At 39.9% G+C, this 27,405-nt stretch overlaps 1 long non-coding RNA gene across 1 annotated transcript in view; it reads left to right on the plus strand.

Moving 5' to 3' along the window:
* Positions 1-27,405, plus strand: part of LOC120857073 — a 170,888-nt gene that overhangs the window by 38,159 nt on the left and 105,324 nt on the right. The window contains exon 2 of the long non-coding RNA XR_005719567.1: positions 21,701-21,792. This is a non-coding gene — a long non-coding RNA (uncharacterized LOC120857073). The remainder of the gene's footprint in view (positions 1-21,700; positions 21,793-27,405) is intronic.

Genomic DNA, 27,405 nt, shown 5'->3' on the forward strand with positions numbered 1-27,405 from the left:
TGAATCAAGCAACAGCCCCCTGTCCTCCCCTTGCATTCCCCACCCATCCTCCTCCACCCAGTTCCTCACACAGAGAGCTTTACAAAGGCAAATCTTATCATGATATTTCCCTGCCCAAATACCTTTCATCATTTCCTATTACTTCTATAAAAAAGACAACATCTTTTTTATCACTGTGTACCAGGCACATAACATTAATGCACTGCACATAGTATTAACTCAGTAAATATTTTGGATGAGTGATTTTACAAAACAGTATTGGTTTGTATGCTGCATGTAAAATGAAGTATGAATGCTTTAATGCTAGAGGACAATGCCCAGTGATTCCAAGACACTTTAATAATTATATTAAGCTTTGTTGTTTGTTTTTCATTTATTTCCTCTGATATTTTGTTCCTCTGTTCTTTTCTTTTGGATTCTTTGATGATTATTTTAGAATTCTATTTATTTCCTGGTTTCTTAGTTATAACTCTCTGCATTATCTTTCTAATGGCTACTCTACGGCTTAAGACATACTTCTTAATTTTAATATTTTGCCACTTCATGCAAAATGTAAAAACACTGCAGCTATATCAGTCTATACCTCCCACTGTGATTATCTGATTTGATGGTTTTCTTGTGTATTGTATAATTCTCACAAGATAATATAATTGTTGCTTCAAATTGTTATAGAAAAAGAAATTAGAAGGAAAATAATATTTTATATTTATCCAGGAATTTAATATTTCCAATGATCTTCGTTGTTCCTGAAGATCTGAGTTTTCATGTTATTTCTTGCCTTTGGTTTAAAGCATTTTGGGGGGATAATTTCTTATAAGAAAACACAATCTTTTAGTTTTCTTTTATCCAGCTATATCATTATTTCATCTTTATTCTTGCCTTCAAAAATATTTTTTCTAGGTTAGAATCCTGGGTTGTCAATTTCTTTCAGCACTTTTCAGAGGTTGGTACACTGTCGTCTGGCCTTATTTCTCCATTATCATCTGAACCACTCTTCTCTAGTATGCCAAGTGTCTTTTTCTTTGGTAGCTTTCAAGATGATTTCATCTTTCATTATCAACAGGTGTGATTTTTCTTCATTTTATTTTTCTTGGAGTTCATTACATTTCTTAAATTTGTAAATTTATGTATTTCATGAAAGTTGGGGAAATTTTTGTCATTTTTTCCCCAAACCTTTTTCTGCTGGTGGTGTTTCATCCTAAAACTGTAATTCATCTGTGTTAAACAGTCTGGTATTATTCTATAGGTGCTCAGGGCTTTGCTTTTTCTTTTTTCCTTTTATCTCTTTCTTTTTCAGATTTGATGTTTTCTATTTATCTGTCTTCAAGTTAGCAGGTCGACTATGTTCTCCAATCTGCCATTAAGTCCATACTATGAATTTAAAATTTTCAGATATTTTATTTTCCTTTCTAGGATTTCCTAGAATCTTTTAAAATATTTTCTATAAATTTTCTAGGATTTCCTATTCTTTGTTCATTGTGGTCACATTTTATTTTACATTATCTGGCACACTTTCAATAGCTGTTTAAAATCTTTTTCTGCTGGTTCAAAATTTGGGTCATTTTATGGTTGGTTTCTGTTGATTATACTTTCTCTTGAGAATGAACTATATTTTCTTGCTTCCTTTATGCTGAGTGATTTTGGATTGCATCTTGGACATTGATAACTGTTAGGTTGTACAGATTATAAATTCTCCATGCTCCTCTGAGAATATTCTTTTTTTTCCTTCCTAACAGAATATTAGCTTTATTGGTTTCAAACTGAAAAAGCTGTGTCTATAAAAGCATTTTGAATTTTCATTCAATTCTATTATTCTTATTTTAGCTTTCATTAATCTGTCCCATGTATTCAGAGATTTTGACATAGTTTAAGTACAGAATTTAGGGCTTCCCACTCTTAAAAAAATAAATGTTCTATTGGAGTTTTAGTTATTTAGTTTTGCCAACTGTGGCCTGTCCTTAGGGTTAAGTGTATAAAAGTGAAACTTCACTTGCTGCTCCCTTCTTTCCAAAATCTTTCTTCTTTTTCTCACTTTCAAGTAACAACGTGATTTTTTTTCTTTATATTTGTCTAGAGTATATAAGTGTGTGCCCATTAGTTGATTCAGTTGGAGTTTATTTAGCTAAACTAGAAACCATTTGAATGGCTCAAATTCACAGGCAATACCAATCAAGTGTTACTATACGTTGAAAGAAATTGCAGTTATGGATCCATCTGCTTTATCAATGAAGTATGAGTGATTCATATTTGAAACATAATGCATGTATGTCAAAGTCTAGCATTAGATCAGTAGGTAACAAAATACATACATATCTATCATTATATTCTGCAAGGTTAACCAAACAACCCACAAGTGAGGTTGATAGTGCTGCTAAAATAGCAGTAAATGGTCATTACAAAGCAAGAATGGCAGAAATAAAACCATGATCAAAGCAATGCTGGTGATGTAAAGGTAACAAAATTTCCTTCCTTCCTATAAATTGCAAGCATTACAATGACCTGCTTGAGTTACAATGGAAACTGTGCAACATAGGGAAGCATTTTGATGAAGTCATTTTTTGTAGTAGAAAATAGAAGTTCCATCCATGGGAGATTCTAGTAATGTGCTAATGACAGTTTTTGAATAATAAATTTTATAGCCTTAAATATCTTAGTAGATAACTTATTAGTAAGTTGAAGATGTATAGAATTTTGCACACTTAGCAATTATAGAAAAGACAAATTTGGAAGACTACTTAAAGAAGGTAGTTATTCAGCCACTGGCCTGTCCCTATCTTGGCAAGCTCCAGTCAGAGGTTATTTGCTCACTTTGGTACATCTTCGTCACTCTCGGCCCAGGAGGTAAGACAGGTCATGGAGCTGCTCCTACTGGACTGAGAAGAACTAGCTGGGCATGGTCAGGCATGTTCTGTTCTAAATTTGCTTACATTTTATTGCATGCTCTCATAAGTTGGGGCTTTCCAAGTGGCTCAGTGGTAAAGAATCTGCCTGCGAATGCAGAAGATGCAGGAGACATGGGTTTTCTAGCCCTGGCTTGGAAAGAGCCCCTAGAGGAGGAAATGACAAGTCACTTCAGTATTCTTGCCTGAGAAATCCCATGAACAGAGGAGCCTGATGCATCCATGGGGTCACAAAGAGTCAGACATGACTTAGTGACTGAGCATGCACGCATGCACTCAGCAAGTCTTTCCTTGACTTTGCAATAGTAAGAACTGAGTTGTATGTTAGCTTGCAATAAAAAGCAGGCAAAGTAGGACAAAAATTGAAAAAGAGAAACTTCATATGGGCTCTGGAATCAACTGTATTTTTAAATCCAACTTCATCATGTACCTGTGTGAAACAGCAAGTTACCTAACTTTAGCCTCATTTTCTTATCCATAATATGGGGACACAAGCTGGAATCAAGATTGCTGGGAGAAATATCAATGACCTCAGATATGCAGATGACACCACCCTTATGGCAGAAAGTGAAGAGGAGCTAAAAAGCCTCTTGATTAAGTGAAAGAGGAGAGTGAAAAAGTTGGCTTAAAGCTCAACATTTAGAAAATGAAGATCATGGCATCTGGTCCCATCACTTCATGGGAAATAGACAAGGAAACAGTAGAAACAGTGTCAGATTTTATTTTTTTGGGCTCCAAAATCACTGCAGATGCTGATTGCAGCCATGGAATTAAAAGACGCTTACTCCTTGGAAGAACAGTTATGACCAACCTAGATAGTATATTCAAAAGCAGAGACATTACTTTGCTGACTAAGATCCGTCTAGTAAAGGCTATGGTTTTTCCTGTGGTCATGTATGGATGTGAGAGTTGGACTGTGAAGAAGGCTGAGCGCTGAAGAATTGATGCTTTTGAACTGTGGTATTGGACTGCAAGGAGATCCAACCAGTCTATTCTGAAGGAGGTCAACCCTGGGATTTCTTTGGAAGGAATGATGCTAAAGCTGAAACTCCAGTACTTTGGCCACCTCATGCAAAGAGTTGACTCATTGGAAAAGACTCTGATGCTGGGAGGGATTGAAGGCAGGAGGAGAAGGGGACGATCGAGGATGAGATGGCTGGATGGCATCATGGACTCGACGGACGTGAGTCTGAGTGAACTTCTGGAGTTGGTGATGGACAGGGAGGCCTGCAGTGCTGTGATTCATGGGGTCGCAAAGAGTCAGACACGACTGAGTGACTGAACTGAACTGAACTGAAGAAGAGCACCGTCTAAGGACTTATTCATGGGAGTGAATGAGATAATGCATGTGACACACATTATGAGACTCTGAAGACAGACACTTGCTCACTTGCAGGAACCTCCCAACTGTGTTTGGCATATAGTAGGTGCTCAATAAATATTTGATAATTAAATCAATGAACAGGTAATTATAGTACCTAAAATGCAAAACTCATAATAAACGAAAGTTCCTTCCCTTTCCAACCAACTGGTGATGTAGTAGGATGGATGGAGTTTGGGCAAGCACTGGTAGGACTCATTTGATAGATGTGAAAAGAACCTGGCTATCATTCAAAACTCAGGGGAAGAAACAGCTGGGCGTTTATATCAGGAGTGAAGAAGGCAGATCCAGACCTATGGGGATGGCCTTAGGCAGCATTGTGATAAATGTTCATCATTATTATTTTTATAGCATCTTGCCTGAGTATGTTTCACGTCTTTCAAAGCACTTTTTACACTACGATTTTGTTTGTTTTTAGTATATTTCAAAAGAAAAGTTGCTGGCATTTCATGGATGTTAATTATGTATCAGGTGCTATATATGTGTATGTGTGTTTGCATGTGTGCATATTATATAATTTATATACACATATAAATATTTTATATATATTATAAATATACATATAGATAGCATCTGACTATAATTTATTTGTAGAGACCAGTGAAGACCCACAGGTTGAGAATATGTGAGGGGATAACATAGACATTTATGTGAAGCAGACTTTAGAGTCTTTGTCTTCAAGGATACACTTCAGCTTGGAACCTGGGAGGGCAGACTACATTTAACTGTCTTGGCATGAAATGGACACAGTAGCTATTATGCTTATTTAAAGAATGTCTATTCTACTACTCTTCACAATCTCAAAAAGCCAAGTTGCAATCTGTAAATGCCACTGTGTCTCTTTTTGGCCATCTTTCCTCCATGATGAAATTAACATCTTTGTGTTTAAGAACTTTGCTATTACCTGTGCATTGTGTATATTTAAAAGCAAACAAGCTAAAATGAAGACAGGCTTCACATTCCAACTGGCTGTGGAAAGCAGTCATTATGAACACCTGTGAGCAATGCCTTATGCATGAAAGCCTCTGATTGGAATGTTAGATAGCAAAATCCTTCCACTCTTGTAGGAAAACAAGTCCAGTGTGGAATGGCTTTAAATGACTTGATGCAAAATTAGCCATGAGAATTGAAATCAGAATGGATAGGACCACAATCCTGCAGCATACATAAAGCAGTGGTTCTTAAACTTAGTTAAGCATCAGAGTTAACCTATTAAAATACAGATGTAAGACTCCACTCACTGAATTAGTGTCTCTTGGGATGCTGCTTCTGCTGCTAAGTCACTTCAGTTGTGTCCGAGTCTGTGCGACCCCATAGACGGCAGCCCACCAGGCTCCGCTGTCCCTGGGATTCTGCAGGCAAGAACACTGGAGTGGGTTGCCATTACCTTCTCCAATGCATGAAAGTGAAAAGTGAAAGTGAAGTTGCTCAGTCATGTCCGACTCTTTGCGCGACCCATGGACTGCAGCCTACCAGGCTCCTCCGTCCATGGGATTCTGTAGGCAAGAGTACTGGAGTGGGTTGCCATTGCCTTCTCTGGTCTCTTGAGATGAGAGATTCCTAAATTTATAGTTTGAATTTTCTTCATATTTTAATCTGAAGCACAGAAATGTTTTATAACTAATAGAGAGAAATGATTTTGTAACTAATAGAGAGAGGGAAATAATTTTTCTATTAGCACTTTTCTAAGTGTGGTCTGTAGTCCAGTTGCATCTGAGTCTTGGAGTAAGAAAATGAGAGTGGAAATGAGAAGGGACTGCATATTAAAATACAGATTCTGGGGCTGCATTTAAATTCTGCTGAATCTGCATTTCTAACTAACGTCACAGGTAAATTTTTTTCATTGAGGTAATTTTTTTAGAGCAATCTGAGGTTTACAGCAAAATTGAGAGCAAGGTACATAGATTTCTCATATTATTGCCACCCCCCACATGCAGGGTCTCCCCTATTATCAACATCTCTCAACACAATGGTATTGATACATTTGTTAACAATTGATAAACCTACATCAACACATTATAATCCCGAAAGTCCTTAATTTACATTAAACTTTACATTAAAGATTATTCTTGATTTTGTACATTCTTTGAGTTTGGACATGTATAATGACATGTGTGGATCCTAATGGTATCATACAGAGTATTTTATCACCCTAAAAATCCTCTGTGCTTCATCTGTTCATCTCTCCCCTGCTCCCCAGTCCCTGGTGATCGCTAATCTTTTTACTGTCTCCATAGTTTTGTTTTTTTCCAGAATGTCATAGAATTGGAATTATACAATATGTACTCTCTCAGATTAGTAATGTGTGTTTAAGTTTCCTCCATGTCTTTTCATGGTTTGATAGTTCATTTTTTAAAATGCAGAATAATAGTCCATTGTCTAGATGTACCATACTTTATTTATTCACCTATTGAAGGACTTCTTGCCAAATCCAAGTTTTGACAATTATGAATAAAGCTGCTATAAAGTCTCATAGGCTGGCTTTTGTGTGAACATATATTTCAACTCCTTTGGATAAATACAAAAGAATATGATTGCTGTATTGTAATAATAAGAGCATATTAGGCTTATAAGGAACCATCAAACTGGCTTTGAAAACTATGCTATTTTGCATTTCCACCAGCAATGGATGATAGTTCCTGTTGCTCCATATCCTTGCCAGCATCTGGTGTTGTTTATGTTCTGGATTTCGGCTGTTCTAGTATGTGTAGTGGTATCTGATTGTTGTTTTAATCTATATCTTTTTTTTTTTCTGAGTGGACAAACAATCTTTTATTGTCAGAATAAGGGCAAAGCTGATACTGAGGAGCATGCTTCAGCATACCGATGTGAAAAGTCTCCACAGTGATTTTATCCTTATTGTAGTAAACCTTCAAGCTGTAGTTGACAGAATTTTTAAGCTATTTGTAAAGCAAAGCAAAGCTTATTTAAGTTTTCCTCAAAAAACTGTTACTGTTTTTAAGATGCTTATATAGATATGAAAAAATCAACCACAAATTAAAATACTCCCCTGAGAATATTGGCAAAGAATAATTGATTTGTTGTGTTCCTTATATTAGAACTATCCTTTAGAGGAAATTATTTCCTGATAATATTTATATGCTCTCTTTTAACATGTCTGTAATGTTACTGGAGAACAGTATGAAATATGGCTTCCTGAGTAGCTGATCCTCTTTCAAACCTGTGAACTGCCTTTATTCCTCTGCTATAAACTTTGTGTGTATGTGTGTTTTTTAAATGTATACTATTTGATTTTCAAGAAAGTTCCACAAACAATTATGCTTATAATTAGGTCAGATTGTTTGAAAATGGGTAGAAATTTGACAAAGTAAAATATTTTTGTGATTTTTTTAAGCTTTCTTTTTTCAAAATTGAAGTAGAGTCACTGTACAAAATAATATATTGTAAGTGTACACTATAGTGATTCATAATTTTTACAGGTTACACTCTATTTATAGTTATTATAAAATATTGTTTATTCCTCATGTTGTACAATAGATCTTTGTAGCTTATTTTATACCTAACAGTTTGTACCTCTTATCCTCCTACCCCTATATTGCACCACCCACCTTCCCTCTACCCATTGGTAATGACTAGTTTGTTCTCTACATCTGTGTAATATGCATTTTCTTTATAACATAGTATGTGAAACACCTTTCCATATGGTTATGTACCATCTGTGTATCTTCTTTGCTGAGGTATCTATTAATGTCTTGGATCCGTTTTTAAATTAGATTGTTCAGTTTCTTATTGTTGCATTTTAAGAGTTCTTTGTATATTTTGGATCAGATATATAAAGGTATCAGATATGTCTTTGGCAATATTTTTTCCTGGATTGTGACTGGTCTTCTCGTTCTCTTGATCAGGTGATTCTTATGTCAAAGGAATTTGAGAATTACTGTATATTTTCCTATAAATAGATTATGGGTATTGAAAACTTGTGTTATTTGAATTGACTAACAATCAAAGGGGTGGCAGGTGTCTCAGCCAGAGAAATGGGGAACGGAGCTAGCTATGCTGGGACCTACTGAATCTGAAGCAACGTATACTTGGCAATTTATCAATATAATTGTATTTTTCTCTTGATAACCATGTCATAAAATAGATATCAAAACACTCTTTACAGAGGGCCTTATTTGAAGCACCAGAGTTAGAATAAATGGAACCAACATAGAAATTTGAGTCTGACATCAAAGCATCATGCCTGACTATATCCTACCAAATTGCCGGGATATCTGTACCGAACCACATGTAAATCAAGAGAACTAAATTTAATCACCCCTCTGATAGTGTCTGTCTCTGTGGTTTTAGTTCTATCTCTGGACATCAGTTTTCTCACTCTTTATAGCCTCAGTGTTGTGTAAAGATGTTTCTCCAGTGGTCTTCCTTCTTAAATATCTAATGAAAGGCATTGGTTCACAGAAAGAATGTCCTTGGGAATTGAGTCTGGCTTCTGAGGGTCATATCTTTTTTCTCTTCTAAGTAACTGTCTGAAGTCATATTTAAATGTTTAAAAAGAATTCTGTTTTAGCTTGAGATAGAAATCTAGGGTGTTGAAGATGTATTGGTGTTATTTATTTACTTTTATAGTTTAGAATGCTCCCTCTCTCCTGCCCTCGAAGTAGGGCCATATATATTAATAGCAACAGAATCTCAAAAGGCTTATTCAGCGAAACTAGAAAGATAAAAAATGGTCCTATATTTGCTATGGCTATTTGCCTTCCACATTCCCGGATAAATGATGTCTAACCTCGGGGACCCTCTGTGTACCAGCAAAGGTTAAGGGCCTTTTTTTCCAGGTGCCTGTTCCATTTATAATACACCCTGCCTCATTTTAGAACTAAATGACTCTGGGAACATTAGCAACAGCATCTAGGCAGCCACGAGATTTCTGGCAGCTAGGTCACCCATACTTATGCTCACACCATCCTCACAGACCAGCAGGTGACTGAAGTCATGACGTAGGAGGCATACTTGCATGTCTTTCAATGTGCTTAGATTTTTCTGAATGCTTTCCACAGCCTTAGTGTTGATGCCCCAGGTTTTCTCAAGGTTCTGGCTTGACTTACTTTTTTGTTTCCTCGCATCTCAGTTTTCCTTACAGGATGCTGTCCGTGGCCAGCATTCAGGACTCAATACCTCGATGGTGAACAGCTCTGTTAGTCCCCCATCTCTCCACAGCTCCCTGACAACTGGAGGATAAAATGGATGAGTACATCAACAAAGATTAAGCTGGCCACATACTGGTTTGCCAGAAAAGATCCTTATTTACTTCTTTGAAAGTGAAAGTGAAGTCGCTCAATTGTGTCTGACTCTTTGCGACCCCATGAACTGGGATCCTCCGTCCATGGGATTTTCCAGGCAAGAGTACTAGAGGGGTTGCCATTTCCTTCTCCAGGGGATCTTCCCAACCCAGGGATCGAACTTGGGTCTCCCGCATTGTAGGCAGATGCTTTACCGTCTGAGCCACCAAGGAAGTCCCTATTTTATCCCAGCACAATTGTTGATAACATTCCCTTTCACTTATAAAGTCGTTCTGATTTGAGTGATCAAATTCCATTGTTACCCCATATTTAATGGTCTCTATCCCATGGAAGTGGACCTGTAATGTCACACCCAGTGTCCAAGAGACCAGAACGACACTCAAATAAAAAGTTGCCAAGCTCTGTGTTAAAGGAAGACCCAGTACATAATTTCCACTTAGAAATAAAAGCCTAAACTTCTCTGACCAGCTTATTGTTTCCATTTTCTATTGCCTGATTGTCTTACCAATTCTGTAGCTCATTTTTAGATAAAGAGAAGTGAGTGTTAGAATGACAGGAGACGCTGCTGCATAAAGCAAAGAACCAAGAGGTCTGGATACAATAAGAGTTTGTGACTGAAGCAATCCAAGGGAAAGAAGGAGAGAATGCACATGGGAAGAATGTCTATTGGGGTTTTCACAAGTGACCATCATTTTATTCAAAAAGAAGGGGAATTCAGAGTGAGGAGGATGACAGAGATTTGTCGGGGTGCTAAATGTGCTTTCTTTTTATTTTTTGTTTTGAGATGTCTGGCTACAGTGAAGGTCTCTGTGTTTAGAATGAGGTGGGAAAGTGCTCTCCCATATTGGGCCCAAAGGAAGTGTGTACTCTCTGAGGCGGCCAGATTCCAAGTCTTGGAATGAATGGTAAGCCTTGGAGCAATCACGTGTCCTCTGCTAGGAATGCATTCCTGGGGATTTGTGGTCTCCCCATCTGGGCTGCAGGTGATGGAGTGGGATTAGATCAGGGAGGAGGAAAAGGCCCAGGAGGGGATCTGAGACCTTGGGCTCGGCAGGAGCTTTAGCTGGATTAACACGAAGGCTGTAGTCATGGCCAGGCAGAGGAACTTTCAACTCCCAGAGGCACTATTCTTGGGGACAGCGCTGGGGGACAGGTCCCAAGAGGCTAAATAATACTAGAGGAACACCTGAGTTGGGAAGTAAAGGAGAGCAGAAAACTTTTAAAGCAGCAAACAGAGAGAGAAGCCATGTCCAAACACATAGACAAGAGCAGAGAGGAAAGCCCAAGCAATTGGTCATAAAAATGAGACATATTTTGGCATGAAACTAGCTGCTAAGTACTCGAAGAAAGATCAGACCCCTTAAATATGTGAGACAACTTGTAAGTGAAGGCCCAAGTTTCTAAATAGAAGTACTATGTTCTATATCCTGACTCAGAAGGTGTTGGTTTAGAGAAAGCTGTACTTAAAAATTGGGGTTTCCCATGTGGCTGAGTGGGTAAAGGATCTGCCTTCAATGCAGGAGATGTGAGTTTGATTCCTGGGTCAGGAAGATCCCCTGGAGGAGGGCCTGGCAACGCACTCTAGTATTTTTGCCTGAAGAATCTCATGGACAGAGGAGCCTGGTAGGCTGTAATTGGTAGGGTCGCAAAGAATCAGACACAACTGAATTGACTGAACATGCATGCACTCACATACTTAAAAAGACTGGGTTCAAGTCCTAGGTCTACCCTTAACTACTGTTGTGTTTGGACATGTTCTGTTTGGCCTTCTTTTCTTCCTTTAAAAACTTGGATTTTAGATCTTTACTGTCTAATAGGGTAGCCACAGATGATTACTTTAAATTTAAATTAATTGAATGAAAAGTCCAGTTCTTTAGTCACACTAGTCACATTCCAGGAGGTCTCTAGGTACACGTGGTTAGTAGCTACCATATTGACCAGGGATGATATGGAAGATCTCCATCACTGCAGAAAATCCTTTTGAACAATGCTGCCTAAATTATCTCTAAGGCACCTTCCAACCTGGATTTTCTCTGAGTCAGCTGGGAAACTAAAGGAAGTTATTGTTGTCAGGGATGAAGCAAGATGTCATTTCTGCCCTTCCTAGGATTTGTCTATGAGCAATCTCTGCAATGAAATTCCTGTTGGGCTGCTGGAGATTTTCTCAGAACTGAACCACAGTCTGAGGCTCTTGCTATCCAATCCTTCTGCCCCTCCTTCTCCTTTCACAGGCACCAGATCTGCATCACAGCACTGTCTGCTGCTTCTCCTCCTCCTTTTATATTTAACAAACACCATCCTCGACGAATCTCTTGCACTTCTAATTCCACGTTGGCATCTGTGGTTTGAAGGACCTGAACTGAGTCATAAAGGAAGGTTCTTCATGACAGACAACTGGGATCTCCAAAGACTATGACTGCACGTAATGGTCTGAGCAGGCAGCCAGGCCGTCTGATTTATCTCAGAGTCTTTCACAGATCTCTTTTCAGCCATAACCTTCTTGAAAACATCCTATGAAAGATTTCTTGCCCTTCGCCTTTCTAGTCTTTGCCATCTGGGTCCTTTAACTCTGTTCTGCCTCTTGATGCTCTGACATTCTTCGGTGATATTCTCAATCACATGGTCCAAGACAGCTCACTACCATGCCTGGATTCCATCCAGAAGGAAAGTGGAAAGGGAATCGGGTGAACACGACTTTCTCTTTAAAGGTAGAGCCTGGACGTCACATACAGTGCTTGTGCTCAGATCCCACTGGCCACTATTTATTCTCAGGGTCCCTGGAAGAGGCCATGTGCCAAGTCAAAGACAATGGCCACCAGGGGATAATTGCCATCAATCCTATGTGCATGCTTAATTTACAGAATGTGGCTCATTTCCAACACTTCCCCAGGTGGGGCTTTAAACCTTCTTTTTGTCATCCATCAGACTTACCTCTATTAATACTTTTTTTTTTCCACTGTGGATTGTAACTCTGTGTTTATTTGTATCTGTGAGCTTCCTGCCAAGCACAAACTATTCATACTTATAATGGGCCAAACCTGGCACAAAGTAGATGCTCAAAACACAGGATATCTGGCTGAGTGAAGGCTTGATGAGCCCATGGAATCTTTAGAAATGAAATGTTACAAAAGCCCTGCATGAAAAGAGGGCACTCAATGAATGGCACTTTTTCCCTCTGCGAGGATGGGCTGCACTTGTACTTCTTTTTTTTTTTAATGATTTGAAAAAAAAAATCTATTCACATTTGGTATTATTTACTGAAGAAATGGCTAAACAGGTTCATAAGTTATATATTTGGCATTCCCATATGCAAAGGTCATTGTGAATGTCAGCCTCAGGCCTCCCTAAGCCTGTGTTCACTCCACTCCTCTGTGCCTAGGAACCGGCTTGGTTATACCAAGTGGAAGTAACATCCTTTCCCACCCCCTGCCACATCAAACGGGCCCTGGGAGCAGGGAGGAGTGTTACTGTGGCTTTTCACTTCAGGAAGCAAACATAATGATGCTATTCATTGCATTAACTGCAAAAAAACTATTATTAAGTCTTTGACTGTCTTATAATCATGGGGAAAAGAATTGATACTTTGGAGCTCCAAATAGACCAGGCTCTTAGCGACCACCATCCCTTTCAATTTCCTCAATATTTTAGGAGACAGGTATCAGTAATATGAATTCCCATTTTATAGATGGGAATCATCTCAGAGAGAGAAAATTATGTGCCCGATGTGGTGCTACGTTGTAACTAGGATCTGCCTGTCCCAAAGCCTGCTCTTTTTCCAAGATGTCGATCAGCTGTCCCTTTTGTTTCTGGACTATTTTGTAATGCATAAGGTGTCTTCATAACATCAGCTCTCTCGGCCTTGACAATCTGGTTGTGCAGTGTGGGAGGCAGCGATTTGTGTCTCCATTTTGCAGATGATGAACAGAGGTTCACAAATTATCTGACTTGCTCTGAGTGAGGCTGCAAGACCCAGGTCTTCAAGTCTACAGTTCTTTGCCCTGTCCACAGCCACCTTATGCAGAGGTTCTGTAGGTGTCAAGAGTAAAGAAGTTGATTTCTTAAAATCATCAGATGGAGTCTAGGGTTGGTGACAGACCTGTCTTGATTTTCTCAGGCCTTTCCTGACACAGGAAGTCTTGTGTCCTGAGAATACCCTCAGCCTTGGGCAAACTGGGAGGGTTGGTTCCTCTGACCAGGTAGATTTTCTTGAAATTCACACACACACAAAAAACCAGTGCTTTTCTTTGACAGTGTCAAGGTAAGAAAATAGCATCATAACACTAGACTTCTGAAAAATAATGTGATCATTGTTGACTCAAAATCATTCACTAAAAAAAGTTAATTCCAGTGGGGAATTCTAGTATCTTAAAGTTTAAGAACTTGCCTCAGTTGAGCTGTATCTTGTGTTTGTGCTTTTGCCCCCGTTAGTTATCGTCTTAGAGCCAAAGCCACTCTGACTCCATCTGTGTACTTAACTATCAGTGATTCTCAAAAATGTATTGTCCATAGAATCATGCAGGGAGCCTATTAAACTACAATTTCCCCAGCCCTAGAGATTCTGACTCCATCTATGGTGGGCCAGGGACTGTGAATGCGGGCATCTAATAAGATCCCAGGTGATACAGAAGCTGCCACTTTGTAGAACACACATTGAATAGCACTTGGTGCATTCAGTTGTACCTAAAGCAGGAGTGCCAGGCAATCCACTTGGGTGCAGGAATAAAACTGAACATTTATGTATATTTTTTGTGACTTTTTAAAATTTGAGATTTAAAAATATGAAATAATATGATATATTATTATAGCAGTAGATGTAAATAATTTATATGTAAATAAATACACAGAATTAGGGGTGAACATCAAAAAGAGCTTGGCAGAATTGACCACTCAGCTTCTCTTCAATAGAGCTGAGTTCACCTCCTTCATCAGAGTCCCCTCTGTGGATCTGAACTGCCTCATGGGAGGAAGTGGGGACTGCATGTCCAGGTTCTTATGCACATTTACATTTGAGAGCCCTGATCTAAATTCTAGGGTCCATTTTCTGGGCCAGGAATTCTCAAGATGTAGTCCCAAAGCATTAGCTTTTGCATCATCCGGAAATTTGTTAGAAATGCAAATAGGTCCTATCCCAGACACACTGAATTGAGTCCTCTGGGGTCCTGCCCAGCAATCTGTTGTTTAACAAGCCCTTTAGAAGATTCTGATGCCTCATAAAGTTGAAGCAACACTGCTCTCCGAGGAGACCTTTAAGGAGACTCAGAGCTAGTGACTCACTAGTGGGTTAGTCTCAGGGTCCCACGGTTTCTGAGTTTTTAGTCTGCAGATGTCTTTCTTGAAGCCTGAATTTCCTGAGAAAATACACTCCAAGGGGCTTTCTTCTGTCATGATATCAGAGATGAACAAAGCATGTCATAGATGAAGCCTTGCTGAATATCAGTTTTTTGACCTGTAAAATGGGCTAGCCCTAATAATAACTTGACTGAGAAGATCCAATGAGACAACAGGTGAGGAGAGGTTTTGCTGACTGTAAAAAAACTATGAAAATGGTATCTAAATTTAAAACTTGAGCTCTGTTTGAATTTCTGTTTCCTAGGGTTTGTTCATTCTCATTTCGTTCACTTCTGATCTATTCCCACTTGTATTTTCTTCTAGTGATGATCATAGCTACCATTTACTGCTATGTGCCAGGCATTTTGTTACTGTTTATACACATTATAGCTAATCCTTACCAGCCAAGTAGGTATCCCCATTTTACAGACAAGGAGACTAAGATCCAAAGAGTTTACATAATTTTTCTAATAAATAATAGAGCTTACATTTAACTCAAGGCTGTCTGACAACAAAACCCACATCTGTTAAGTCATAGCACATTCAACCCTCATTCTGGTCTCATCTTAGAGATTTGACCTTTGCCTGTCTCTTATGGGCCCCAAGCTCCCTTAAGGTAGCTTGTCTTAAGGGCCCTGAGCCCTTGTTTGGACTCTGCTGTAAGGGACTAGTCATATCCTGCTGGAGTCAACTGCTGCCAGAGGCACATGAGAGTCTGTAAATATCACCACTTCACCCCAAAGCAATGGCATTTCTGGTTCTGCCTCAAACCCCATCTGAAAGTCTAGCTTGTAAAATACTGTACTTTCTTTTTTTTTAGTGCATGCTCAGGCAGGCTGCCTGAGGAGCCAGTCCTATGTTCTCCCTTCGTATCTCAGGCTTACTTCTATTATATTCCTTAAAGCAGTAAATTGTGTAATTTAGGATTGTTGGGTGCCACCCCTTACTCCTTGTTGTAACACACTGGGTCAGCTGCCTGCTTCTTTCTCATGTGACTCAGAAGTGACCCACTCTAACTCTAGGAGTAAGTCATAATTGTCTATTTCTGCTTTCTAATATGCCCCTTGAAAGTTGCTCAGTTGTATCCAACTCTTTGCAACCCCACGGACTATACAATCTAAGGAATTCTCCAGGCCAGAATACTGGAGTGGGTAGCTGTTCTTTTTTCCAGGGGATCTTCCTGACCCAGGGATCGAACCCAGGTCTCCTGTATTGCAGGCAGATTCTTTACCATCTGAGCCACCAGGAAAACCCAATATGCCCCTTAGGGAGGGCCATATTACAGTGATAATGAATGGCTGAGAGAAGTCTCCCGAGGGCTTCTGGAAAAATGTTCTTCACTAACAGGGATTTGCAAGAAGCTATGTCTCTGCTTCCTCTGCTGCATGATTTTGCCCTACTTGTGGGTTCCTAGAAATATGGTGACCATGTTTTGTCTATGTAAAGAGCTAGCCTGTGGCAATTCCAGTTTGCTGGGAATGGAAAGAAGCTGAGTGTTCATACCAGTATTGAGCCATTGCATAAACCATTTTTGGAAGAGTTCTGTCCTAGCTTGGTTGGACAGTTTTAACAAAACACAACAGCCTTACCAGGCTTGCTGGTAAGCTTACCACGGTAGCTTGTAGATAACAAATATGTATTGCTCACAGTTCTTATGGTTGGGAAGTCCAAGATTAAGGCTCCACCATGGTCATGTTTGGTGAGGGCCTCTTTCATAGCTGGCACTTTCTTTGTTTTTTAAAATTTATTTATTTTTTAATTGAAGGATAATTAATTTACAGATTTTTTTTTTTTTACCAAATATCAACATAAATCAGCCATAGGTATATATATGTCCTCTCCCGCTTCAACCTCCCTCACATCTCTCTCCCCATTCCACGCCTCTAGGTTGTTACAGATCCTCTGTTTGAGTTTCCTGAGTCATACAGCAAATTCCCATTGGCTATATATTTTACATATGCTAATGTAAATTTCCAAGTTACTCTCTCCATACATCTCACCCACTCCTTCCCTCAGAACATGTCTATAAGTCTGTTTTTCCAATGCTGTCCTGTAAATTTATCAGTACCATCTTTATAGATTCCATATATATGTGTTAGTACATGATATTTATCTTTCTCTTTCTGACTTACTTCACCCTAGGCTCTAGGTTCATCCATCTCATTAGAACTGATTCAAATTCATTCCTTTTTATGGCTGGGTAATATTCCCTTGTGTATATGTACCACAGCTTCTTTATCCATTCATCTGTTGATGGACAGCTAGGTTGCTTCCATGTTCTAGCTATTGCTAATAGTGCTGCAATGAACACTGGGGTATGTGTGTCATTTTCAATTTTGGTTTCCTCAGGGTATATGCCTAGCAATGGGATTGCTGGGTCATATGGTGGTTTTATTTCTAGTTGTTTTTTTTTTCTTAAGGAATCTCCATACCATCTTCTGTAGTGGCTGTATCAATTTACATCCCCACCAACAGGGCAAGAGGGTTCCCTTTTCTCCACACCCCCTTCAGCATTTATTCTTTGTAGACTTCTTAATGATGGCCATTCTAAGTGGTGTGAGGTGATATCTCATTGCAGTTTTGGTTAGCATTTCTCTAATAATGAGTGATGCTGAGCATCTCTTCATGTTTTTGTTAGAAGACATCTGTATGTCTTCTTTGGACCTATATGTCTTCTTTGGAGACATGTCAGTTTAGGTCTTTTCCCCACTTTTTGATTGGGTTGTTTGTTTTTCTGGTATTGACTTCTATGAGCTGCTTATATATTTTGGAAATTAATTCTTTGTCAGTTTTATTTGCTATCATTTTCTCCCATTCTGAGGGTTGTCTTTTCACCTTGATTATAGTTTTCTTTGCTGTGCAAAAGCTTTTAAGTTTAACTAGGTCCCATTTGTTTAGCTAGTACTTTCTTGCTATGTGGTCTTCCCTGGTGGTTCAGATGGTAAAACATCTGCCTGCAATGTGGGAGACCCAGGTTCGATCCCTGGGTTGGGAAGATCCTTTGGAGAAGGAAATGGCAACTCAGTCCAGTACTCTTGCCTGGGAAATCCCATGGAATTTCCATTGGAGGAGTCTGGTAGGCTACAGTCCATGGGGTCGCAAAGAGTCAGACACGACTAGCAACTTTACTTACTTGCTATGTCCCTCACATTGTGGAATGAACTAGGGTGTCTCTGGAGCCTTTTATGTAATGGCACTAATCCATTCACTCTACCCTTCAGACTTAAGCACTTCTCAAAGACCCCACTTACTGTCATCATTTGGGAGTTAAGATTTCAACACATGAATTTTGGTGGGATACAAGCATTCAGACCATAACACCTACCTTGGGCATCTTGTCATAGATAGTAAAACCTCCATAGGTATAATCTCATGCTTTCAATTAGGGTTTGTATTCCCAGTATTTGTAGCTGAAAGCATCTTAACTGACACCTTAAAACTTTCTCTTTCTCTGTCTCTATACTGGAAGGAAGAGATTTTTTTTTTCTCATTCAAAGTATAGCCTCACCATCTAGTATTGTGACTGACATACAGTGGATGCTCATCAAATGTTTGTTGACTGAATGAATGCTCTTTCACGGAAATTCACTGAAAGTGAAAATGCAACACCCTTGCCTATAAGGCAGTTTGAAGAGACTGTGAACCAGTAAAAATTAATGCTGGGTAATCCTTACTTGGAGAAGGAAATGGCAACCCACTCCAGTACTCTTGCCTGGAAAATCCCATGGATGGAGGAACCTGGTAGGCTACAGTCCATGGGGTCACAAAGAGTTGGACACGACTGAGCAACCTCACTTCCACTTTCAATCCTAGAGTAGAATCTGAATATCAGATTAGGAAGATGTCTTAAACACAGCTATCCCAAACTGTTTTTTAAGATGAAGCAAAGAAGGCAAGTAAATTGCCCAAGGAACTAAATGTTTGTGTTGCCCTCTCCTTCAGGTTCAGATGTTGAAGTCCCAGTCTCCAATGTGACTGTGTTTGGAGACAGGGTGAAGTTAAAGGAGGTCATAAGGGTGGAGCCCTGATCTAGCAGGATTAGTGTCCTTATAAGAAGAGACATCAGAGAGCGCATGCTCTCTCTCTCCCCCTCTGCCACATAAGAACACAGCAAGGAAGAGTCCTCACTAGAAACAGAATTGGTCAGCACTGTGATTTTTGCATTATTGTGCAAAATTCCTATTGTTGAAGTCATCTAGTCTCTAATATTTTGTTATAATGACTAGAGTCAGGGCTTCCCTGATAACTTGGTAAAGAATCCCCCTGCAATGCAGGAAGCTCCAGTTAGATTCCCTGGGTGGGAAGATCCGCTGGAGAAGGAACAGGCTACCCACTCCAGTATGCTTGGGCTTCCCTTGTGTCTCAGTTGGTAAAGAATTTTGTTATAATGACTAGAGTCAACTAAGTCAGCATCTGTGTATTTCATGGCTCTGTTTATTTAAGCTGCCTGATCCCTACTTGCTCTGATACTTGCTGTGTGGTTGGGATACAACACACCTATTCTCTGAGCCTCTTTCCAACACAATTAACAAAGGGTAACTATTTCTATTTGTTCACTTCCTAGGTTCATGGTAAAGGTAGACGCTATGACGGAAGTGGAAGAGTTTTGCAAATTGCACATTCCAAGCACATTAATTTTGCGATTATACTCGATACTGTATTTGTGTATTGAGGTGAAATAAGGGGAAGAGCTAACCAGGGTGCTAACAGGTCTTGGTGGGGGGTTTGTAGCAAACACCCAAAAGAAGGGTTTCAAATAGAAAAGGAGAGTACAATAAAGAATGTTGGATTGCAAGACTGTTAGTTTTTGAGAACTTGTTTGTGTGCCAGGCATAGTGTTAGACATGACACATCCATTATTTTGCATGATCATTGCATTTGCCCTGAAAAACAGGTGGTTTGGTTTTTACCAGTGAAGAATGAGAGGCTGTGAGAGATTTGGTGGGTGAATGGGTGAGGTGATGGATGGCGGAGCAGGATTTGGAACTTCATCACCTGGCTCAGCATCCATGCTCTTTCTGCACACCATTGGCTTCTCCAGAAACTAGAGGACGTCAGTCTAGATGACCTAGCCTGAGGCCCTTCTGCCTGAAGCACACCTCCCATTTTCCCACAGGTCCTTCTGTGCCTGAGCATGGTAGGAGTACCACAGTGCTGTGGATAGTGAAAGTTCAGAGGTCATTGTGTAGAAGATCATGGTGACCAGCCACAGCAACCTTTTCCTCCCCCATCAGCCTATTCCATAAAAACTTAGGCAGAGAAAACTCTTCGTTTTTGCTTTGGTGCCTAAGTCACGTAATTTGTGTTCACTTCAGTCATGTTAAGTCTACAAATCTGGGCTCTGGGACAAGGGAAGCAGAAACTAGTTTGTGTGACTCCAAGTGAGACAGGCCTGGGTTCAAACCTTGGCTCTCCCACTACTCATGAGGTGGGCTTGTGCAAGCTCTAGGTCTCAGTTTACTTACCTGTGGCATGGGGATAACACCTTACTTGTAAGATTATGGCATGTGATGTGAATATAGTTTCCCCATTTGATGAATACTTAAAATGAGAGTCATTCCATGAACTCATTTATTTAAAAGAGAAAAAAAATCATCACTTTTCTTCATCCCTATTAGTACCCAGATCCTTCAAGGTCGATTACTCTCATTCTTCCTTCTCATGGCCATAGATGTCTCATTTGTTCTCAAACCATCCTCCACTAGTGACAATTATAATTCCTTTTTATTTTTTAGGAGAATCAAAATCTTTTATTTTTGTTCCATGACTTAATAATTCAACTGTATTTTTATTTCTTCCAAAGCAGATAGGCATAGATAATGATTGCAATAGGTTAATAGGTACTTTTTCTTTTAAAAATCTTATACCAATACAATATTATCAAGTAATTAACCTCCAATTAAAATAAATAAATTTATATTAAAAATCTTATACCATCTTTAGGATCAAATTCCTTCCAAATTTAATTTGATTAACTTCTGAATAGGAAATACCATTTTTAAGTAAAATTATTGCATCCAGAGAGTATTATAGTTTATTTGGAATGTGGGATCTGAGTTCTCTGGGCAAGAATTGAACCTGTGCCCTGCTACAGTGGAAGCTCAGAATCCTAGCTACTGGATTGCCAGAGAAGTATTATAAACAGGTAAAAAACAAGAAAGGGAAATCATATTGATTTAAACCATGCTAGAATAAATATTTTGCACATCAGTTCAGTTCAACTCAGTACAGTGGCTCAGTCATGTCTGACTCTTTGCTACCCCATGAATCGCAGCACGCCAGGCCCCCCTGTCCATCACCAACTCCCGGAGTTCACTCAGACTCACGTCCATCGAGTCAGTGATGTCATCCAGCCATCTCATCCTCAGTCGTCCCCTTCTCCTCCTGCCTCCAATTCCTCCCAGCATCAGAGTCTTTTCCAATGAGTCAACTCTTAGCCAACAATGGTTTCCCTGATAGCTCAGTCTGCAAAGAATCTGCCTACAATGCAGGAGATCGCGGTTCGATTCCTGGGTCAGGAAGATTCCCCTGGAGAAGGGAAAGGCTACCCACTGCAGTATTCTGGCCTGGAGAATTCCATGGACTGTATAGGCCATGGGGTCACAAAGAATCAGACACGACTGAGACAGTTTCACTTCCACTTTTGATAGCTAATAATATTTGGAAGATTTGGAGATGATGTGGTCTGCATTACACATATACACTTTAAAATATCTCATGAATAGTCAAGCTTTACCTCAAACAGATGCTAAGAAATATGAAAATATGTAGAATTTTGCTGTATTTAAGATCATTATCTAAAAACTGCTTGGCTTTTGTTTTTCCAGAGAGCTCAGTCAGTTGAACTGGAAAAAACTGAAAATCATATTCAGTCCTCCAAAGACAAGGAAAATGCCAAGTCTCTGGACAAACCTGAGGAGTAAGCATACTGTTGGCCCCATGGGCAGCATGCAGGCCATGGGGGGCCCTTTCCATTGGGAAGATGAAGTCTCTTCTGTGCATCAGTGTCATGAGTGATGTGAGGATGAACATGTTTATGTGCATTGTCTTTTTCCTCTTAGTTCAGTTCAGTTCAATTGCTCAGTTTTGTCTGACTCTTTGCAACCCCATGAACTGCAGTATGCCAGGCCTTCCTGTCCATCACCAACTCTCAGAGTCCTCCCAAACCTATGTCCATTGTGTCGGTGATGCCATCCAACCGTCTCATCCTCTGTCATCCCCTTCTCCTCCTTCCCTCAATCTTTCCCACCATCAGGGTCTTTTCAAATGAGTCAGCACTGCATCAGGTGGCCAAAGTTTTGGAGTTTCAGCTTCAACATCAGTGCTTCCAATGCACACCCAGGACTGATCTCCTTTAGGATGGACTGGTTGGATCTCCTTGCAGTCCAAGGGACTCTCAAGAGTCTTCTCCAACACCACAGTTCAAAAGCATCAATTCTTCGGTGCTCAGCCTTCTTCACAGTCCAACTCTCACATCCATACGTAACCACTGGGAAAACTGTAACATGACTAGACAGACCTCTGTTGACAAAGTAATGTCTCTGCTTTTTAATATGCTGTCTAGGTTGGTCATAACTTTCCTCCCAAGGAGTAAGGATCTTTTCATTTCATGGCTGCAGTCACCATCTGCAGTGATTTTGGAGCCCAGAAAAACAGTCAGCCCCTGTCTCCACTGTTTCCCCATCTATTTGCCATGAAGTGATGGGACCGGATGCCATGGTCTTAGTTTCTGAAAGTTGAGCTTTAAGCCAACTTTTTCACTCTCCTCTTTCACTTTCATCAAGAGGTTCTTTAGTTTCTCTTCACTTTCTGCCATAAGGGTGGTGTCATCTGCATATCTGAGGTTATTGATATTTCTCCTGGCAATCTTGTTTCCAGCTTTTTCCTCTTAACTTGGCATTATTTCCTTATGTTCCTTTATGAACTGTCACTAATTCCCAACTTTTCAGAGCAAGCGTTTTGGCATCCTTTTTCAGTCCACATTTTCAGAAAGCATTTGCTCAATTTGGTGCAAACTGGAGCTGTTACAGAAGTTGTGTGAGGTGGGTGCTTGTGTTCTGATACTTAATTGTGCTCAGTCATATTCATATTTCAGACAAGTTGTCTTTAATTTACAGTAAATACTGCCAACTGAGTACCATTTGAATGGATTTTCTTTATTTTCTTCCATTTTGCAGTGAACCCCTCAAAAAATTGTTATTGACTCCAACCAAATGCTTCAGGAATAGCTATATGACTCAACAGAAGAGAAATATTCTTCTGGTGTTTCTGGCTCTTGACCTGTCTTGGCGCCAGTTGGTGTGTGTGTATGTGTGTTTCTTTGTGTGTGAGTCGACAATTATAATTCTGATAGGTCCTTCTCCATATGTTCTCTGCTTTCTCCTCCCAGCTTTGTTTATCCCTCCAAGTGGATTCTTTTGTTCTTAGCCCCTCTGTCTCTCATCTATCTCTATTCATACCCCACACTTGCCCTATCGACTCTGCAAAAGGGGCCTTTCTAACCCAGACTCCTTATATGTGGTCATAGAGACAGTCGTGTTGTGTTTGCCCTGAGCTTGTCTCCAGCTCCATTCAGCATCTATCCCACTCCAGGAATTCTTGAGGCCAAAACATTTGGCTGTGGAAGTGACTCCCCATGGCGTCCATGGAGGTGCATCTGTATTCTGCAGTCAGCAGCCTTTGAAGCCCTATAGTTGCATCTGGTTGAAAATGTTTTTGGCCAACAAGGAGCTCAATTATCTATGCACTTTTTTTCCAATCTATCTTTCAATCTGTTAAAAGCATCCAGATTTCTTGGGTTCCATTTAGAATGGAAAACTATAACCACTTGGGGCCTCTGATAGTAAAAAGCTTTGCTGGCTCCCCATTGCCTACAGAACAAATGCTGAAGCCCTCTGCAGGCAATCAAGGCCCTCTGAGTCCAGCCTCACATACAGTCTTTAATCAGGTTTCTTAATCTGGGGTTTGGGAATCCACTGAAGCTCCAAGCAGTATAGTTTGCATATACTTTTTTCTTTTTCTTTTTTTTTCTGGGAAAGTGAGTCCAAAGCTTTCATTAGTTTTTCAATGAAGTCCAAATCAAAATGATTAAGTATCCATCAATCTGTTAGACTTGCCCTTAAATCAGGCAACTGGCACATAAAACTCATTTTTATTAACTTAGTTTTGAACTTGTTGCCTGGCTGTGCCCCTACTTATTACTTTCTTTAGCCCATATCTTGTACTTTCTTTCACTTTCTTATTTATTGGCTTATCTCCTCTGTTTCTTTTTATAGCATTTTCCTGCTCATCTAAGCTGACCACTGGTTTTATTTTCTTGATAATTACTTAGTCTATCATTAATGATAATTTCCTGATAGTGTCTCAGTTTGGCTTCCTCTCAGAAGAAGACCATGAGACTAAGTCAGATGTAAATGGTGTATTTTGAGGGTGATCCTACAAAACCTCAGCAAGGGAGTGGAGAAGTAAGACAGGTTAGAGAAGAAAGCTGGTAGAGAATTATTATGCAACATGTTTAAATTGTGGGCAGCTGGAGCCTAATTCTGCTGGGCTGCACATCCTCCAGTGTTTCCATATATGGGGAGTGAAGAGGGTGTTTATATACCATTAATCATTGCTTGTGGAAGGAGGAGAGAAGATATGTAAATTCTCTACAACTCTAGCCTGCCTAGCATGCAGGCAGAGTGGGTTATAGCAGCTGCAGCATTCTAGGTGCCCACAGTGGCAAGTTAGGCTGACTTGGACAGAGTGGTAAAGGATGAAAGACAGGTGAGGTCCCAACACTGGAGCTTCAGCTCTACTTGATTCACCTTCATCTTCTGATCACCTGGATTTTTTTTTTTTTTTTATAGCTCTGAGTAAACACATGTTCCAGTATAGCTCAGGCTCTGGGCCACCTCTCCTTACAGGAGGCATTCCCCTTAGGTTTCCTGTACCATACTTCTCACTAATTCTAAAATATGAACAATATGGTCTTGCTTCTGTCTGATTTTTCATCTTACTCTCTTTACCCAGTCTCCTGCTAAAGACTTAGTCATAATTCAAGGCCAAGATGAAATGTTTTCATTTCCACGAAGCCTTCCCAGGTCCACCGAAGTTAGAATCAAACTGCTCCTCTCATTCAGTCACTTAGCATTTCAAGTTTACTTCTAGGAAACTGGCAAAATGTCTCAAGTGGATGTACTTTCTTCTCTAGATAGTGGAGTCCTGAGATCAAGGGTGGGTTTAGTAGCCTTTGTGTTTCAGAGAGCAGTCAAATGCTTGGCACAGGGTAGGTATTTGAAAAAGATTTGTTGAGATGAAGTTCACAGTATCCAAGAAGATAGTTCTTAACTATGTCATATCATTAAACATTGACTGCTTTATTTGGCCTCTGAAATCTGACTCATGTGGCTCATTTAAGAGACAAAGCCCTTTTTTGTCTTGCATTGATGTCTGTCATATCTTCATCTTTAGTTGCTGCTCTGGAAGTGTTGCATAGTGCTTTAGGATTGTCCTAAGATAGTCCTTCAGAGAAGGATGTTGATTAAGCCTACAAATATTTACTGAGCACTAACTATATTCCAAGTACTGGAACTACTCACCTGAATGTACTTTCAAGGAACTCAGTCTTGTCTATCACTTCTTGGTCATGTGATCTTAACTGATCAAGGTTAGTTTTCTCAAAGAGGGTTAGATTCACTAGCTTTGTAGCAGCCCACTCCTAACTCGCTGATGCTGAGAGTTTTGATGAAAATGATAGCCTTCTCTGACTCCTTCATCCTCTGTTTCTTCTCTTTTTCAACACTAAACTGAACTCATACAGTTGAAAGCACCATATCTAGCCTATATCTACCATATTGGAGAAGTGACTGTAACTTTTCCATGTACATTTAGAAGTCTTTTCTCTGTGACTAGATTGCAAACTCATTATAGAGATGTCCAAGTCTTCCTGCTGCAGAATGTGTGCACTGGATTGGATTTTTGTAAAACAATGAGGGACTAATGAACATCTTTTGAGTAGATTCAGGCCTATCTCAATGATTCTTAGCTTTCCAGGCTCAATTCAAATGTGTCATTAGGAAACCTTTGGGCATTCAAGTTGGGCTAGGTACCCATGAAGTGGGTTCTCTAACATTTGATTCTTCTCACATCATGTTAAAATTATTAACTTTGTTTACCTAATTGAGGCCTCCCTAGAGGCTCAGTCAGTAAAGAATCCACCTATGATGCAGGAGAACTGGGTTTGATCTCTGGGTTGGGAAGATCCCCTGGAGGAGCAAATGGCAAGACATGCCAGTATTCTTGCCTGGGAAATCCCATGGACAGAGGAGCCTGGTGGCCTACAGTCCATGGGGTTGCAAGAGTCAGGCACAACTTAGTGACTAAACCACCATCACCACATCTAATTGACTTTCAGCTCATTAAGCTCAGGAGTTGTACTTTGTTTGACTTCTTCTTGAATGGAATGCCTGAAGAAAAGGTTGTCAGTTGGTGTTTGTGAAGGAAATTGAACTCAGTTGTACGTGTTTTCCTGTTTTGGAGGGAGAATCTGTGGTCATTCCAAAGGTTGATGATTTTCTCAGCAGTTCTTCCAACATCCTCTTCTTCCTTGGATCTGTTCAGTGTTTACCTTCTTTGATTGATTTGTAGGACAGGTTAGGTTCAACTCTAATGAAGTAATTTTTATTTTTACACTATCTCTGTGGATTGCTCCTATAGATAATTCACTCAGGCTCTCACTTCATTTTTTGTTCCTTTATTCAGATATGGAAATGTTTTATGCCTCCCAGAGGGGGCTCCAAGTTATTAAAGTTGGTCAACATAAAACTTTGGTGACTGTAATGGGCATGAATATGCTGTGTTGTTTTCTGGGAGGGATTTGTAATATTAGAAAACCATTCAATGTATGCTTAGTTCTTGATGTGTCCTTCATCATTTTTATGGCCTTTCCCAGATATTTTCTTTTATTTTAATTTACTATCCATTGATTTTTCTTGCCCTCAAACATTTCGGTGCCATGTTATTGGAATGCAGCTTCAAGAGTTCAAGCGTGGGTCAGGGCTTTCCCTCTATCAAAAAATGAGATTGATAGGGGTCCTTTCCACAGGGTAGCAAATGGGTCCAGGGTTGTGGAGCAGGGCTGGGTTACCCAGGGCAGCCAGAAGCAAGGTACCCAGTTGGGAGAAGCAGAGCAATCTGTCTTCCAAGTAGCCTGTTTTCTAGGCTATGAAAACATGTGTGGTAAAAACACAGTGCGAGGAAAAAGGTAAAGGGAGACAGGAAGTCATGGGTGAAAGAAGCCACCAACACTACCAATTTAACTGGCGCCTCATATAGAGACAGGTGCAGCATCTTAAAGATGCCAGTAGTTTGGATGGAAGATACAGACAAAAGTCCCTGTTTATAGGATTTTTCCTTCACCCCGTAACATTTTGCCTCCACTCTGTAACACTCTCCAGCCCCTGGAAACTTCCCTGGATTGGGATTGTACCATCCATGGAGAGAGTAAATATCTCAGGCAGTCATGCCTTTTATGATTTTTCTCCAACAT

Source organism: Oryx dammah, unplaced genomic scaffold (assembly GCF_014754425.2).
Source record: "Oryx dammah isolate SB20612 unplaced genomic scaffold, SCBI_Odam_1.1 HiC_scaffold_28, whole genome shotgun sequence".
NCBI lineage: Eukaryota > Metazoa > Chordata > Mammalia > Artiodactyla > Bovidae > Oryx > Oryx dammah.